This window comes from Hemiscyllium ocellatum, chromosome 17 (assembly GCF_020745735.1).
Source record: "Hemiscyllium ocellatum isolate sHemOce1 chromosome 17, sHemOce1.pat.X.cur, whole genome shotgun sequence".
NCBI lineage: Eukaryota > Metazoa > Chordata > Chondrichthyes > Orectolobiformes > Hemiscylliidae > Hemiscyllium > Hemiscyllium ocellatum.
Window position 1 is genome coordinate 15,552,115 of NC_083417.1, and position 15,453 is coordinate 15,567,567.

Below are 15,453 nucleotides of genomic sequence, written 5' to 3' on the forward strand. Positions count from 1 at the left end.
CATTCATGTACCACCCTCTGCGTGAAAAAGTTGCCCCTTACATCTCTTTTATATCTTTCCCCTCTCACCCTAAACCTATGCCCTCTAGTTCTGGACTCCCTGACCCCAGGAAAAAGACTTTGACTATTTACCCTATCCCTACCCCTCATAGTATTGTAAACCTCTTTAAGGTCACCCCTCAGCCTCCAATGCACCAGGGAAAACAGCCCCAGCCTGTTCAGCCTCTCCCTATAGCTCAAATCCTCCAACCCTGGCAACATCCTTGTAAATCATTTCAAGACCCTTTCACATTTCACAACATCTTTCCGATAGGAAGGAGACCAGAATTGCATGCAATATTTCAACAGTGGCCTAACCAATGTCCTGTACATCCGCAAAGTGACCTCCCAACTCCTGTACTCAATACTCTGACCAGTAAAGGAAAGCATACCAAACGCCTTCTTCACTATCCTATCTACCTGCAACTCCACTTTCAAGGAGCTATGAACCTGCAGTCCAAGGTCTCTTTGTTCAGCAACACTCCCTAGGACTTTACCATTAAGTATATAAGTCCTACTAAGATTTGCTTTCCTAAAATGCAGCACCTCGCATTTATCTGAATTAAACTCCTCCTAAAATGCAGCACCTCGCATTTATCTGAATTAAACTCCATCTGCCACTTCTCAGCCCATTGGCCCATCTGGTCAAGATCCTGTTGTAATCTGAGGTAACCCTCTTTGCTGTCCACTACACATCCAATTTTGGTGTCATCTGCAAACTTACTAACTCTACCTCTTATTCTCGCATCCAAATCATTTATATAAATGACAAAAAGTAGAGGACCCAGCACCGATCCTTGTGGCACTCCACTGGTCACAGGCCTCCAATCTGAAAAACAACCCTCTACCACCACCCTCTATCTGCTACCTTTGAGCCAGTTCTTCATCCAAATGGCTAGTTCTCCCTATATTCCATGAGATCTAACCTTGCTAATCAGCCTCCCATGGGGAACCGTGTTGAACGCCTTACTGAAGTCCATATAGATCACATCTACTGCTCATCAATCTTCTTTGTTACTTCTTCAAAAAACTCAATCAAGTTTATGAGACATTATTTCCGACGCACAAAGCCATGTTGCTATCCCTAATCAGTCCTGGCCTTTCCAAATACATGTACATCCTGTCCCTCAGGATTCCCTCCAACAACTTGCCCACCACCGAGGTCAGACTCACTGGTTTATAGTTCCCTGGCTTGTCCTTACCGCCCTTCTTAAACAGTGGCACCACGTTTGCCAACCTCCAGTCTTCCAGCACCTCACCTGTGACTATCGATGATACAAATACCTCAGCAAGAGGCCAAAAATCACTTCTCTAGCTTCTCACAGAGTTCTCGGGTACACCTGATCAGGTCCTGGGGATTTATACACCTTTACCCCTTTCCAGCACTTCCTCCTCTGTAATCTGGACATTTTGCAAGACGTCACCACCTATTTCCCTACAGTCTATATCTTCCATATCCTTTTCCACAATAAATACTGATGCAAAATAATCATTTAGTATCTCCCCCATTTTCTGCAGCTCCATACAAAGACTGCCTTGCTGATCTTTGTGGGGCCCTATTCTCTCCCTAGTTACCCTTTTGTCCTTAATGTATTTGTGAAAATTCTTTGGATTCTCCTTAATTCTACTTGCCAAAGCTATCTCATGTCCCCTTTTTGCCCTCCTGATTTCCCTCTTAAGTATACTTCTACTTCCTTTATACTCTTCTAAGGATTCACTCGATCTATCCTGTCTATACCTTACATCTGCATCCTCCTTTTTCTTAACCAAAACCTCAATTTCTTTAGTCATCCAGCATTCCCTATACCTACCAGCCTTTCCTTTCACCGTGAAAGGAATACACTTTTACTGGATTGGATGAACTGGTAGATCCATTCCCCACTGAAGTCCAGGTCTGAGGCTTTCAAGTGTACAAATTTGCTGATGATACCACTGTTGCAGGTCAGACTTCAAACAATACCAAGACAGAGTACAGGAAAGAGACTGAGTGCTTAGTAGCATGGTTTAAAGACAATAATTGCTCCGTCAATATCAACAAAATAAAGGAACTGGCCACTGACTTCAGAAAGCAGAGTGGAGGGCACATGCCTGTCTGTATTAATGATGCTGAGGTGGAGATGGTCAAGAGCTTCAAGTTCCTGGGAATGCCAAACACCAACAATCTGTTCTGGTTCATCAACAAAACGGTCAAAAATGCACAACAATGTCTCTACTTCCTCAGGAAGCTAAGGAAATTCAGCATGTCCACAGGGATTCTTACCATTTTTTTGATGCACCATTGGTATAGTAACTGCTCTTCCCAAGACAGTAAGAAATTACAGAGTGAACACAGTCCAGTCCATCACACATACTAGCTGCAGCCCCAGGAAAGCAACCAACGTCATCAAAGACTTCCTGCACCTCAATTATACTCTCTTCCATCTTTTTCCGACAGGTAGAAGATATCAAAGTTTGAATACATGTGCGAACACGTTCAAGAACAGCTTCTTCCCCGCTGTTATCAGACTTCTAAATGGATCTCTCAAATGTTAATTCTGATCTCTTTCTCTGCAGCTGTAACACTGTATTCTACACTCTTCTTCTACCTTAATGCACTGTGTATGGTACGACCTGCCTGCATAACACGCAAAACAACACTTTTCCCTTAATCTCAATACATGTGGCAACAATAAATCAATCAATCAGTCAGTTTCTACAGCCAGGAGAGCAGAACCCAGCCTAACAATCACTAACACCAATTTTGATATGTGTTCATCTTTTAGATTCATGCTTTGCCCTCTAAAATCTGTCTTTTCAGAAATCTGTTTGTATGCATGAAGGAATGAATGCTTTTCATTGTGTTTGTGGTTGTGTGTGAGTACATGCCATTTTTTTTGTCTGGTTTAAAATTGCCCAAAAGCCTGCTGCGTACCTGTTCCTAAAAGTCACAATGTTGAAGGGTTAAAATACTCTCTCTTAATGCAGACCTTATTCCAGAAAACCAATACCATCACTATAATAAGGACAAGTGGACATGTTTCACCTGGATGGTATGTCTGGGACCCTGCACAGTGAGAGGGAAAAGATAAAGGTGGATGTTCCATCTCCTGGGTTTGCAGAATTGGATACGATAGAAAGGGGAGAGTTTTGGAGGTGATTGAAGAGTGGTTACTTTTCCCTTGGAAATAATGAAGTGGAGTGAACTTTCCCTTGGGAAATAATGAAGTGAAAAGAGAGGTGAGGGTCTGTTTGATGGTGATGTTGTATTGGAGGTGGTGGAAATGGCCAATCTACTGAATGTGAAGGTCACTATTGTGGAAGGTGAGGGTAAACAGAACAATATTATGGTTCTGGGAAATCAGGAAAAGGATAGGAAAATCTGAGATAAATGGGAGGAATGTGATCAGTTACCCTATTCAGCACAGTGGTGGCAAAATCTTAGTTGAGGAAAAAGGAAGATTTCTCAAAGTGCCACGTATGAAAAGTTCTATCAACTGAACAGCTACAGTGTAGCAGAGAATTTCAGTTAGGATGATGACATTGTAGAAGAACATGTTAAGGTTAATAAGAAGGAGGCATTAGATGTATTAGTGGGTATAAAGCTGCATAAGCCTCCAGTGCCTGACGAAAGTTATCTGGAGCTATTATGGGAGGTGAGGGAGCAGATTGCTGGGGTCCTGGCAGAGATACTTTGCTGGCCACAGGTGAAGTGCCAGACGATTGGAAGATATCTAATGGAGTTCCTTCAAGAAGGCAAGCAGGGATAGGCGAGGTAATTACAGATTAGTTAGTCTGATATTAATGGTTGGGAAATTATTTATGTAAATTCTGAGGAAAGGGATTTGTCAATACTTGGAAAGGCAGGATTGATCAGCAATTGATCAGATTGATAGTCAGCACGGATTTGTTTGAGGGATATCCTGCCTGTTTTTTGAATAGATTGCTAAATATATTGATGAGGGTAGTGCAATTAATATGGTTTATATGGACTTCAGTAAGGCTGTTGACAAAGTCCCACATGGAAAGCTGGTATCAGAAGCAAGTTGGCAAACTGCATCCAAAATTGGCTTGCAAATAGGAAGCAAAGAGTGATGGTGGAGGGTTGTTTTTGTATTGGAAACCTGTGACCAACGGTGCACCACAGGGACTGATGCTGGGACCCTTGCTGTTTGTTATGTAGATTAATGACTTGGATGTGAATGTAGAAGGTATAATTAGTAAGTTTGCCACTGTTACGAAAATTGGTGGTAATGTTGTTAAGAGGCTGGTCTCATGCTAGTCTGATTTTGATCATATGGTAAATTAGGCAGAGCAATGGCAGATTCAATTCAATTTTTATGAGGTGATACCTTGTATTTGGCTCAATAAGGGAAGGATATACTCATGAATAGTGGATCGGTAGGGAGTACTGAGGATCAAAGGGATCTTGATGTACAAGTCCATAGATACCTGAAGGTGTCAGCAAAGGTAGACAGGGTGGAGAAGGAGGCATTTGGCATACTGTAATGGAAAATTAACAGAATTAAAATTCACTGTGAAAGCTGAAAGAGAATGCTTTGCTAAATTTAATACTTTTCTGAACTTTGCAAACACTTTTGCTGAATTCTGCAGTCGAGGAGACAGCTTGTCTTTGCTGAACTTTGTAAACATTCAACTTGGCCTTTCGAGCAGTCAAATTCAGCAAAAGAGCTAAGGAAAACATAAAGACAGTTATGTCCATGGCAAGGGAATGAGAAAATAACAACTCTAATGTTTCCCAGCCCTTGTCCTTGAGCGCATGATAAGAATGGCATAAAAGGAATACGTAAATTTTGTTCATTGCTCTTACACAAGGCATTTTTGCCAAGTGTATTGGTCCTGCATGCAGAGGGTTTAAAATAAAGCTTTTTCTTTGCTCATGCTAGCTGTTGAGTTGAGTTGATTTAATTTCCACAACAGTAAACTTGGGGGCTCATCCCGGGACCCTGCAACTGGATGAGATTCTGAAGGTTTCCAGGAGGTGCAGGTGCCAGAGTCTTAAAGGTCTTTCACTTCATCTCGAGCACAGGTTTGGCCCCTTTGCGTAAGAGGAGTGGGAATCTGTGGATCACCCCAGCGCCGGGGTTCAAATCGAATAGGATCGGGTTAAGAGTCATGGCTTAAATAATCCTACATAGGGCCTCATTCTAAAAGAATAAATGAATCAGGAAGAGGATTCAGTAAACTCTCGCACGGTATTCGAACAAAACTCAAGGGAAAGGAAATCTCAAATAAAAGATGGATTAAATACGTGCACCAACACCAGCGCACATGAAGACGCGTACGGAAAACAACCTAACAAAGCTGTACAGTGTCTTCAATCTGTTCCAGATCTTGACCTTGATGACTGCCCTCCGAGACGTACAGCCCCCCCTCCAAAATTCGTCTGGCGAAGTTTCCAAGTCAGCAGCCGCCGCTTCAGGGTCTGCTGAATCACCGATGGCAAGTCATACCTGCAAGCAATTGACACAAGAAGCCCAAAATGATCTCGGCCACTCCAAGATGGAAAGGCATCCATGGCCTGCTCGCGATCTCCCCACGACGGATGATAAGTCAGACAGTGAGAGTATTGGGGTACAATCATCTAACCAGGTGGTTCTGCAAGCACCAATGGTAGAGGTTGCAGGTCCTGAAGGGCGCCCAGTGCTGGTCCACCAACCATGCACCATGAAGGATTTGCAAAGTGCCTATGGGCAGTTGCCTGACCCACGAGAAGTTGTAGATAATAAGTTCGCCGAAGAAGTGACAAAGTTCTGTACCGAGTTCCGTCCCACGTTACATGAGATGAGACATCTTCTGGGACAAAAACTGTGTGCCGATGTCACCAAAATCAAGTATAACTGGCCAGCCGTAAACATCCATGTCAGATCAACTGACCCACCAGCGGAAGAGTACGGAGACTTTGATGCTTTTGTTGCAGCGCTGTAGGGAGGCATTCCCAGTGTGAATGGACCTGACCAAAATTGCAATGTGTAAACAATGCAAAGGTGAGACAGTGTCCCAGTACCTTATGTGCCTCACTGAAGTCCATAACACCCGTAATGGACTGAAACCACCCAATGACATAACGGCAGCAGAAATCACGCCGTACGAAGCACACCTCAGGAACGGCTTCAAATATGGAATGAAGGATGAAATAGCGAAAAAGGAAAAAGGCACATGTATTACCTAGAACATGGGAAAGCAGAATTTGATAGAATAACATGTGGTACTTGCTGAAAAATTGATTACCCGAGAGAAGGATAAGTGGAAACTAAAGATGGAACAGCAAGCACATAAGGCTCAGCTTACTATGCTGCAAATGGTCACCCAGCCGTTGGAGGGAGGTGTTGCAGGAAGAGAGAGAGGCAGAGGTGGAGGTCACGGAAGAGGAAGAGGAAGAGGAAGGGGTCGTGGAAGAAGCGCTGGCAGAGGTAGGTCTGGCGGGTGCTTTGTTTGCGGAGCAATGGATCACTGGGCCAGAGAGTGCCCATGCAGACAGCCCCAATTGGTCCTGGAGGCTGGACAGCAGGATGACTGACAGGGCAGGGCTGAGGTGGAGGTGGGCAGCCCACAAGGTACAAGTAAACCTCTTTCCCTTTATGCTTGGCAATGAAGACTTGCTTATGCTAATCTCTTCTAATAACCTTACGGGCACTGAGACATGTGCCACCTCTGTATTGAGTGCTGAGATTGCAAAGTGTGGACAACATGTTCAATATAACAATGATGCATATAAGTCAATGCCTACCTCTATGTTATACGCGGAAGGTACACCAGTTAGCTTTTTGGTAGATACAGGGGCAACATGTTCAGTCCTTAAATTAAGCCAGTTTAGACAACTGACAATAAAGATGAGTGGAAGGTTCCCAAACATAATGGGTGCATCAGGAGTTGTGGCGCGAAAGAGATTTTCCACACCCCTATTGTCCGAAACTAGTAATGGGGAAACATTTGAGTTCTTATTTTCTCATTCCCTTGCCGTGGATATAACTGTCTTTATGTTTTCCTCAGCTTTTTATTGATTATTGATAAAGTAACAAGCAGTGAATAAACATTGCTTGTTCCTTTATCAATAATCAGACCATGATGGTGGGTATAATATGGGCCTGTGGAGAGAAAGGGTACCACCACCTTCCCCTGGGATGGAAGGGGCGCTGCTACCCCACGATACTGTCCACGGGCACAAAAGTGTTCATCCCAAGGGCAGGTAACAGACGCACCCAAAGGGACATCCCACGGCACTGGAATAGGTACACACTTGCAGACCCCTGGACTACACTAGGAGCGAACATCGGGTAATTTCTTCTCTTGGGAGCAGAGATAACGGTAGCAATAAACAAGATCAATGGCCTCGCATATAGTGTATTATTGCTAGCTAATGAGATGGAGGAAGGCCGAGCATTCATTCACACTGAGTTAACAGCGGTTAGGGAAGCAGTGATACAAAATTGACTAGTGCTAGACATCCTAATGGCCAAGAGAGGGGGTGCCTGCAAAATGTTAGGTACCTCATGCTGTTTTAATATTCCTGATGAGTCCCAAAATATCACTTGTGTCATAAATCAGATGAAGGCAGCGAAATGACAGCCTCCCCCAGCAGGTGACACCTGGTTCCGATGGCTCACCTCCCTTTGGGGAAGGTGGGGGTATTGGATCATACACATTCTACTGGTTGTAGGACAGGTCTTACTCATAGTACTTTGCATAGGACCCTGCTTGTGTACCTGCCTACACTGCTTGCTTATGAGGGCAGTAGGATACCAAATGGTAAAACTATCAGTGGCCCCATGGCAGGAAGATCCGATTATGTGGACCCCACCCTACCGTGACGTTGACAAGTGTGACGTTTGAACATGGGATGTGTACAGGGCACACCAGAGCAAGTGACGATACCACCACAAAGCTGTGTTACAGGTAGGTGGTGTCCGAGAAAAGGCCTGGTGTTCCCTAAGCATTTTTGATGATTAGCTATTCTGGCTCTGTATTTTTTTTTTGGTTGTTGTCATAAAATGACAAAAAGGGGGAAAATGTAATGGAAAATTATCAGAATTAACATTTAATGTGAAATCTGAAAGAGAATGCTTTGCTAAACTTGATACTTTTCTGAACTTTGCAAACACTTTTGCTGAATTCTGCAGTTGAGGAGACAGCTTGTCTTTGCTGAACTTTGTAAACATTCAACCTGGCCTTACGAGCAGTTGAATTCAGCAAAAGAGCTAAGGAAAACATAAAGACAGTTATGTCCATGGCAAGGGAATGAAAAAATAAGAACTCAAATGTTTCCCAGCCCTTGTCCTTGAGCACATGATAAGTATGGTATAAAAAGAATATGTGAATTTTGTTCATCGCCCTTACACAAGGTATTTTTGTCAAGTGTATTGGTCTTACATGCAGAGGGTTAAAACTAAAGTGAGAACTGCCGATGCTAGAGATCAGAGTCAAGAGTGTGGCGCTGGAAAAGCACAGCAGGTCAGGCAGCATCCGAAGAGCAGGAAGATCAACGTTTTGGGCATCAGCCCTTCAGCAGGAATGGGTCAAGATTTAAGAGGGTCCTAAAGGGCAACCTTTTCACACAGAGGGTGGTGAGTGTATAGAATGAGTTGCCAAAGTGGTGGAGGCTGCTACAATTACAACATTTAAAAGGCAGCTGGATGCAAATATGAAGAAGAAAGGTTTGGAGGGATATGGGCCAAATGCTAGCAAATGGGACTATATTAATTTAGGATACCTGCTCGGCATGGATGAGTTGGACTGAAGGGTGTGTTTCTGTGCTGTGCATCTCTACGACTCTATAACAAAATGGCTGCTATAAGTCACCTTACTATACAACAGTTCAAAGAGGATTACAGAGGGTTACCCCAGGCATCTAAGGACTCTCATCCATGAAATTAATATCTTATTGATGACATATTGTGAGAAGGTCAGTGGTGAACAGAACCACCAACTGTGAGAAGGACTGTTTACAAAATGGCAACATGGAACATGCCAGCTTTTGCAAAGGCCACCTTGTAACAGGTAAGCACATTACCTGCTAATAATACAAAACTGTACAGACAAAGAGTGATTCCAGTGAGTTTTGAGAAGATTTGTAGCTCAGGTTGTGGTTCTGGATGGAGGTTTACTTACTGAGCTGGAAGGTTACTTTCAGACGTTTCATCTCCATACTGGTTAACATCTTCAGTGAGCCTCCAGACAAAGCACTGCTGATGATTCCTGCTTTCTATTTATATGTTTTGGTTTGGGTTGGTGATGTCACTTCCTGTGGTGATGTAATTTCCTGTTCTTTTTCTCAGGGGGTGGTAAATCAGGACCAAGTCAATGAGTTTGTTGATAGAGTTCCAGTTAGAATGCCATGCTTCTAGGAATTTTTGTGCATGTCTCTGTTTGGCTTGTCCTAGGATGGATGTGTTGTCCCAGTCAAAGTGGTGTCCTCCCTCATCAGTATGTAAGGATACTAGTGAGAGAGGGTCATGTTGTTTTGTGGCTAGTTGATGTTCATGTATTTTGGTGGCTAGTTTTCTGCCTGCTTGTCCAATGTAGTGTTTGTTACAGTCCTTGCACAGTATTTTGCTCAGTGAGCAAACCCACATCCAAAACAGAGATTCCATTTTGAATCGTATTAAAAAACCTCTCATCAGTGTAAGAGGGAGACATCTCATAACAACTAATGGTCTGCTATAGAAAATAACTAGGCAGCAAATAACAGTGCCTTACTGTCCTCCTCAAACACTCAAGACTGGGTGGCCAAATTCAACTTGAACTCCATTTACAATTTGCTAATGGGTCAGATCTAAAACAGAGATGAGACAGAGTACAAGGAGGAGATAGATACCTTGGTGGCGTAGTACAAAGACAACAATCTGTACCTCGATGTCAGGAAGCTAAGGAAATTCATCATGCCCACAATGACTCTCACCAAGTTTTATAGATACACCACAGAAAACAACTTGCTGTGCAACTGCTCTGCCCAAGACCATAAGAAATTACAAAGCGTTGTGAATACAGCCCAGGCCATGTTGAAAACCAGCTTTCTTTCCATTGACTCAGTCTACATTTCCCACTGCCATGGGAAAGCAGAGAACATAATCAAAGACCTCTCCCAGCCCAGTTGTACTTCCAGCCGCTTCCATTGGGTGGAAGATACAAAAATTTGAAAACACATACCAACTGATTCAAGAACAGCTTCTTCTCACTGTTATCAGGAACAGATCTCTCATACATTAAATTTGCTTTCTTCTCTGCACCTTCTCTGTAGCTGTAACACTATATTCTGCATTCTGTTCTATTACCTTGATGTACATTACATAAGGTATGATTTGTCTGGTTAGCACGCGTAACAGTTATTTTCACTGTATCTCGGCACGAGACGATAATAAATTAAATCAAATCAAATCAAAACTAAATGTGCCACCATGAGGATCCAGAATCCATTAACCATCCTAAACCAGCTGTCCTACCAAGTCTACTTGCACAAGACAATACCAACAATTCACCAAAGAGCCATTGTATCTGCTGGATTTTACTTCAAGTGTTAACTCTTTTGCAACAAGGAATTCAAACAGCAAGCCTCAATGAAAAGATTGATGAGGGCAGAGCAGTAGTGGCTGTTTACTTGGATTTTAGTAAAGCCTTCGACAAGGTTCTGCATGGAAGACTAATTAATAAAGTTAGGTCACATGGGATTCAAACTGAGCTTGCCAAGTGGATACATATTTGGCTTAACGGCAAGACAGTGGTGGTAGAAGGAGACTGGAGGTGTGTAAGCAGCGGTGTTCCACGGGGATTGGTTCTGGATCCTCTTTTGTTTGTCACTTATATAAATGATTTGGATGAGAATTACACAGCTTGGCTCGTAACTTTGGGGGCGACATCAAAATTGGTGGCACAGTAGACAGTGAGGAAGCTTTTCTAAGATTGCAAAGAGATCTTGATCAAAGGGGTCAATGGGCTGAAAAATGGGAAATGGAGTTCAATTTGGATAAATATGAGGCATTGCATTTTAGGTATAACAAACAGGAACAGATCTTATACAATTAATGATAGAGCCTTGGGTACACAGGGACCTAAGGGTTCAGTTACATAATTCTTTGAAGTGTACATCACATACAGACAAGGTCGTTAAAAAGGCATTTAGCACAGTTGTCATTGTTGCTTAGTTCTTTGAGTATAGGAGCTAGGAAGTCATGTTGAGGTTTTACAGGACATTAGTGAGACTTCTTCTGGAATACTGTGTCCAGTTCTGGTTTCCCTATTATAGGAAAGATGTTATTAAGCTAGAGGGGATTCAGAAGAGATTTACCAGGATGTTACCAGGTATGGAAGGTTTGAATTATAAAGAAAGGCTTGATAGGCGAGGACTTTTTGCACTGGAGCATACAAGATTGAGAGGTCACCTTACAGAATCAAGAGCGGTATGGATATGGGTTAGTGGTAGATGCCTGTTCCCTAGAATGGGAGATTTCAAGACGAGCAGGCATATTTTTGAAGTGAGAGGAGAAGGATTTAAAAAAGACATTGGGGCAATTTTTTTACACAAAGAGTGGTTCGCATGTGGAATGAACTTCCTGAGGAAGTAGGGGATGTGGACACAGTAACAAAATTTAAAAGATACTTATAAAAAGTACATGAATAAGAAAGAAAAACAAATTGCTGGGAAAGCCCAACAAGTTTGGCAGCATCTGTGGAAAGAAATTAGGGTTAACGTTTTGAGTCGAGTGACCCTTTATCAGACTCTTCCTCATGAACTGGAAGGCTTTGGGGGATATGGCCCAGGAGCAGGCAGGTGGGACTAGTTCAGTTTGTGATTATGTTCAGCATGGACTGGTTGGACAAAGGGTTCGTATACATGCTGTATGCCTCTATGACACTACGAAAATCACAAACGCTTATTGAGCCTTATTCTTACCAGCATTTGTTAGTTTTTTCTGTTTTTGTTTAATTATTTGTATCTATAACTTTCATTTGATAACCTTATATATTTATTCTTAAGTGATCACCAGTAATAATTTGAAATAACTAACCTTTGACCTTCTATAGAAAAAACCTGACTGCTAGTCTACTTCACTGTAAACCTCTACAAATCAAAAAGGGGGTTGAACAATCTTTATAAATTCAGTTCACTGACCATGTGTTGGGGACATGGCTGGTAGCCATGAAAATGATGAACAGCGTTGCTGGAGAGATAGACACAGTGAAGTCTAAGCAGGGAAGAGTTGGAGAAGGGCCATGTGAAGGAGAGAGAAGGGTGCAAATTTGAATGAAAGGTGTTGAAATTTTCCAGTTCAGGGTAAGGACATCAACCAACATTGGAATGGTCACCAATGTACCAGAGAAAACAAAGGAAGAGGAATTGAGTAGGACTGAAGTGAAGAATGTTTCATGTAACCCACAAAAAGGAATGCATTACTAAGACCTATACAGATTTCCATAGCAACAGCTTTGATTTGGAGGAATTGAGTCGAGTCAATGGAGAAGCTGGGTTGTTGTAACAGCAAGTTCTGCCAGCCTGATGGTCACTGTTGGAGACTGGTAAGGCCTCTGTTCAAAGATTAAGTGCCTCAGGCCTCAAAGATAATTAATGTTTCCCCATTACAGACCATAGCTTCCTCCTTTACCTCTGCTGGATGCCATAATAATGCCATTTAGAACAGCATGCACCTCAAAAGATCATTAAAAATAGGAAAAAAAGGAGGCAGTTCGGCCCCTCAAGTTTGATCTGCTATTCAATAGGATCTTGACTGCTCCAACCTCCTCGCTTCCACTTTCCTGTCAATTTCCCACAATTCTTGATTCCTCTGTTGATCAAGAATCCACCCATCTCAACCTTATATACACATGGGGATTCTGTCCCTGCAGCTCTGTGGCAATGAGTTCCAAAGACTCACAGCCCATGACAGAAAAAAATCCTCCTCATCTCAGTCCTAAATTGGGACCCCTTTATTCTGAGACTATGCCCTTTGGTCCAGCACTTTCCCATGAGTGGAAACATCCTCTCAGCATTTGGCCCTGTCAAGTCCCTAAAGAATCATATGTGCCTCAATGAGATCACCTCTCATTCTTCCAAACTCCCATGAGTGGAATACCAATCTGTTTAATCTTTGATTATAAGACAATCCCTCCATGCAGGGATCATCCAAGCAAACCTTCTGTGAACTGCTTCCAATGAAGTGATATTTATCCCTAAATAAGGGGCCCAAACTGCTCACAGTGCTCCAGAAGTGATCTGACCAGCATCTTGTATAAATGCAGTAAGAATTTCTACTCTTGTGCTCTAAGCAACTTGAAATAAGGGCCAACGTTCCATCAGCCTTCCTGATTACCTGCTGCACCTGTGCGCTAGCTTTCTGTGTTTCGTACACAAATATCTCCACGTCCCTTTGTATTGCAGCTTTCTGCAGTTTCTCTCCACTTAAGTAAAATTCTTTTCTTTCGTTATCCCTTCCGAAATGAAGAACTTCATATTTTCACACATTATACTCCATTTGCCAACTTGTTGCTCAATTACCTAACCTTTCAATACCTCTCTGTAAGCTAGGTACAATGAAATCCAGGCATCTACAATGCATCATTGTAAAGCTTACTACCAGCAATTCAGAACAACCTCTCAGCACCCCTCACAAATCAGGGACAGTCAGAGTCTCCATGATCATCATGCCTGGATCCTTCACAACTTTGCAAAACAATTTAACCTAGCCAAGTAGGACGGAGGGTCAGTTTGCAGTCCTTGTCAGCAAGCGATGCACTGCCTAAAAGTTTGATGCTGCAAAAATAATGGAGAAACAACAAGCACAGAGGCCAATCAAGAACACTGCAACTTTGGAAAGAAGTTTTTATGAGTGGACTGAGAGAATACTTTCCAAAATACTTCCTACTTCTGCAACAATCATCAATGCCTATCCTTTGCAGTGCAGTCATTTTCACCTACTTTGTCCGAAAGCAACTCTGGATAAAATTAAAATACATAGAGTCATAGCCATCTATAGTACAGAGGCCCTTCACTCTATCACTTGCACACCAGTCAAAAACAACCAACTGACTATTCTAATCCCATTTGGCAGCACTTGGCCCACAGCTTTGTCTGCCTTAACTTTATAAACACACATTTAAATATTTCTTAAATAATATGAGGGTCTCTGCCTCTACCAACCTTACAGGATGTGAGTTCCAGATTCCAACTCTCTGGGTGAGAAAAGGTTTTCTTCACACCTTCTGCCTGCTACTTTCAACACATACCCACTAATCGATGACTCCTCCCTGAAGGGAACATTTTATGCCTGTCTATCCTTCTGTGCTCCTCATAGTTTTATACACCTCAGTCGTGTCCATTCTAAATCTCCTCTGCTGCAAGGAAAGCAATTCCAATCTGTCCAATTTCTCTTCTTACCTTAAACTCTCCAGCCTAGACAGCATTCTGGTAAATTTTCGTTGCACCGTCTCAACACTGGAGAGGGTGCAGATGGTGAAATACAGCATGAACAATCTGTCATATTAGACCGCAAGAAATAGGAACAGGAGTAGGTCTTTTGGTCTCTCGGGCTGCTCTGTGATTCAATGGGATCATGGCTGATCAAACATTCCTCGCCTCCACTTTCCAATGTTATCCTTGAAATGCTTGATTCCTCTACTGATCAAGATACTATCTCAGCCTTAAATGTACACCAGGACTCTGTGCCTGCAGCTCTCTATAGCAAGGAGTTCGAAAGACTTGCAATTCTCCAAGAGAAAAAAAAATGCCCCCTCATCTCAGTCTTAAATGGACGACTCTTATTCTGAGACTAAGCCCACTGGTCCTAGACTGTCCCATGAGGGGAAGCATCCTCTCATCATTTACCCTGTCAAGTCCCTTAAGACTCCTATACGTCTCAACAAAATCACCTCTCATTCTTCTAAACATCAGTGTTTGGAGTCCCAATCTATTTAATCTTTGATTATAAGACAATCCCTCCTACAGCGATCATCCAAGCAAACCTTCTATGGACTGCCTCCCATGAAATGATATATATCCTTAATTAAGGGAACAAAAACTGCACACAGTACTCCAGATGTGATTTCACCAGCATCTTGTACAGTTGCAGTAAGACCTCCCTACTCTTATAGGGCTAAGCACCTTGAAATAAGGGACAACATTCCATGAGCTTTCCTGGTTACCTGCAGCAACTGATTGCCAGATTTCTGTGTTTTGTACACAGGTTCAAGTCCGTTTGTGTTGCAACTTTGTGCAGTTTTCTCCATTTAAATAATATTCTTTTTTTTTGTTCTCCCTTCCAAAATGTAGAGATTCATATTTTCCCATATTATGTTCCATTTGCTACCTTGTTGCCCACTAACCTAACCTAATTAATATCTCTCTGTAAGCTCCAGTGATCAGAGACCTAACTTGTTCAGCCTTTGCTCATACGACAATGCCTCTATTTTGAGTGTCAATGATTTGTGATAT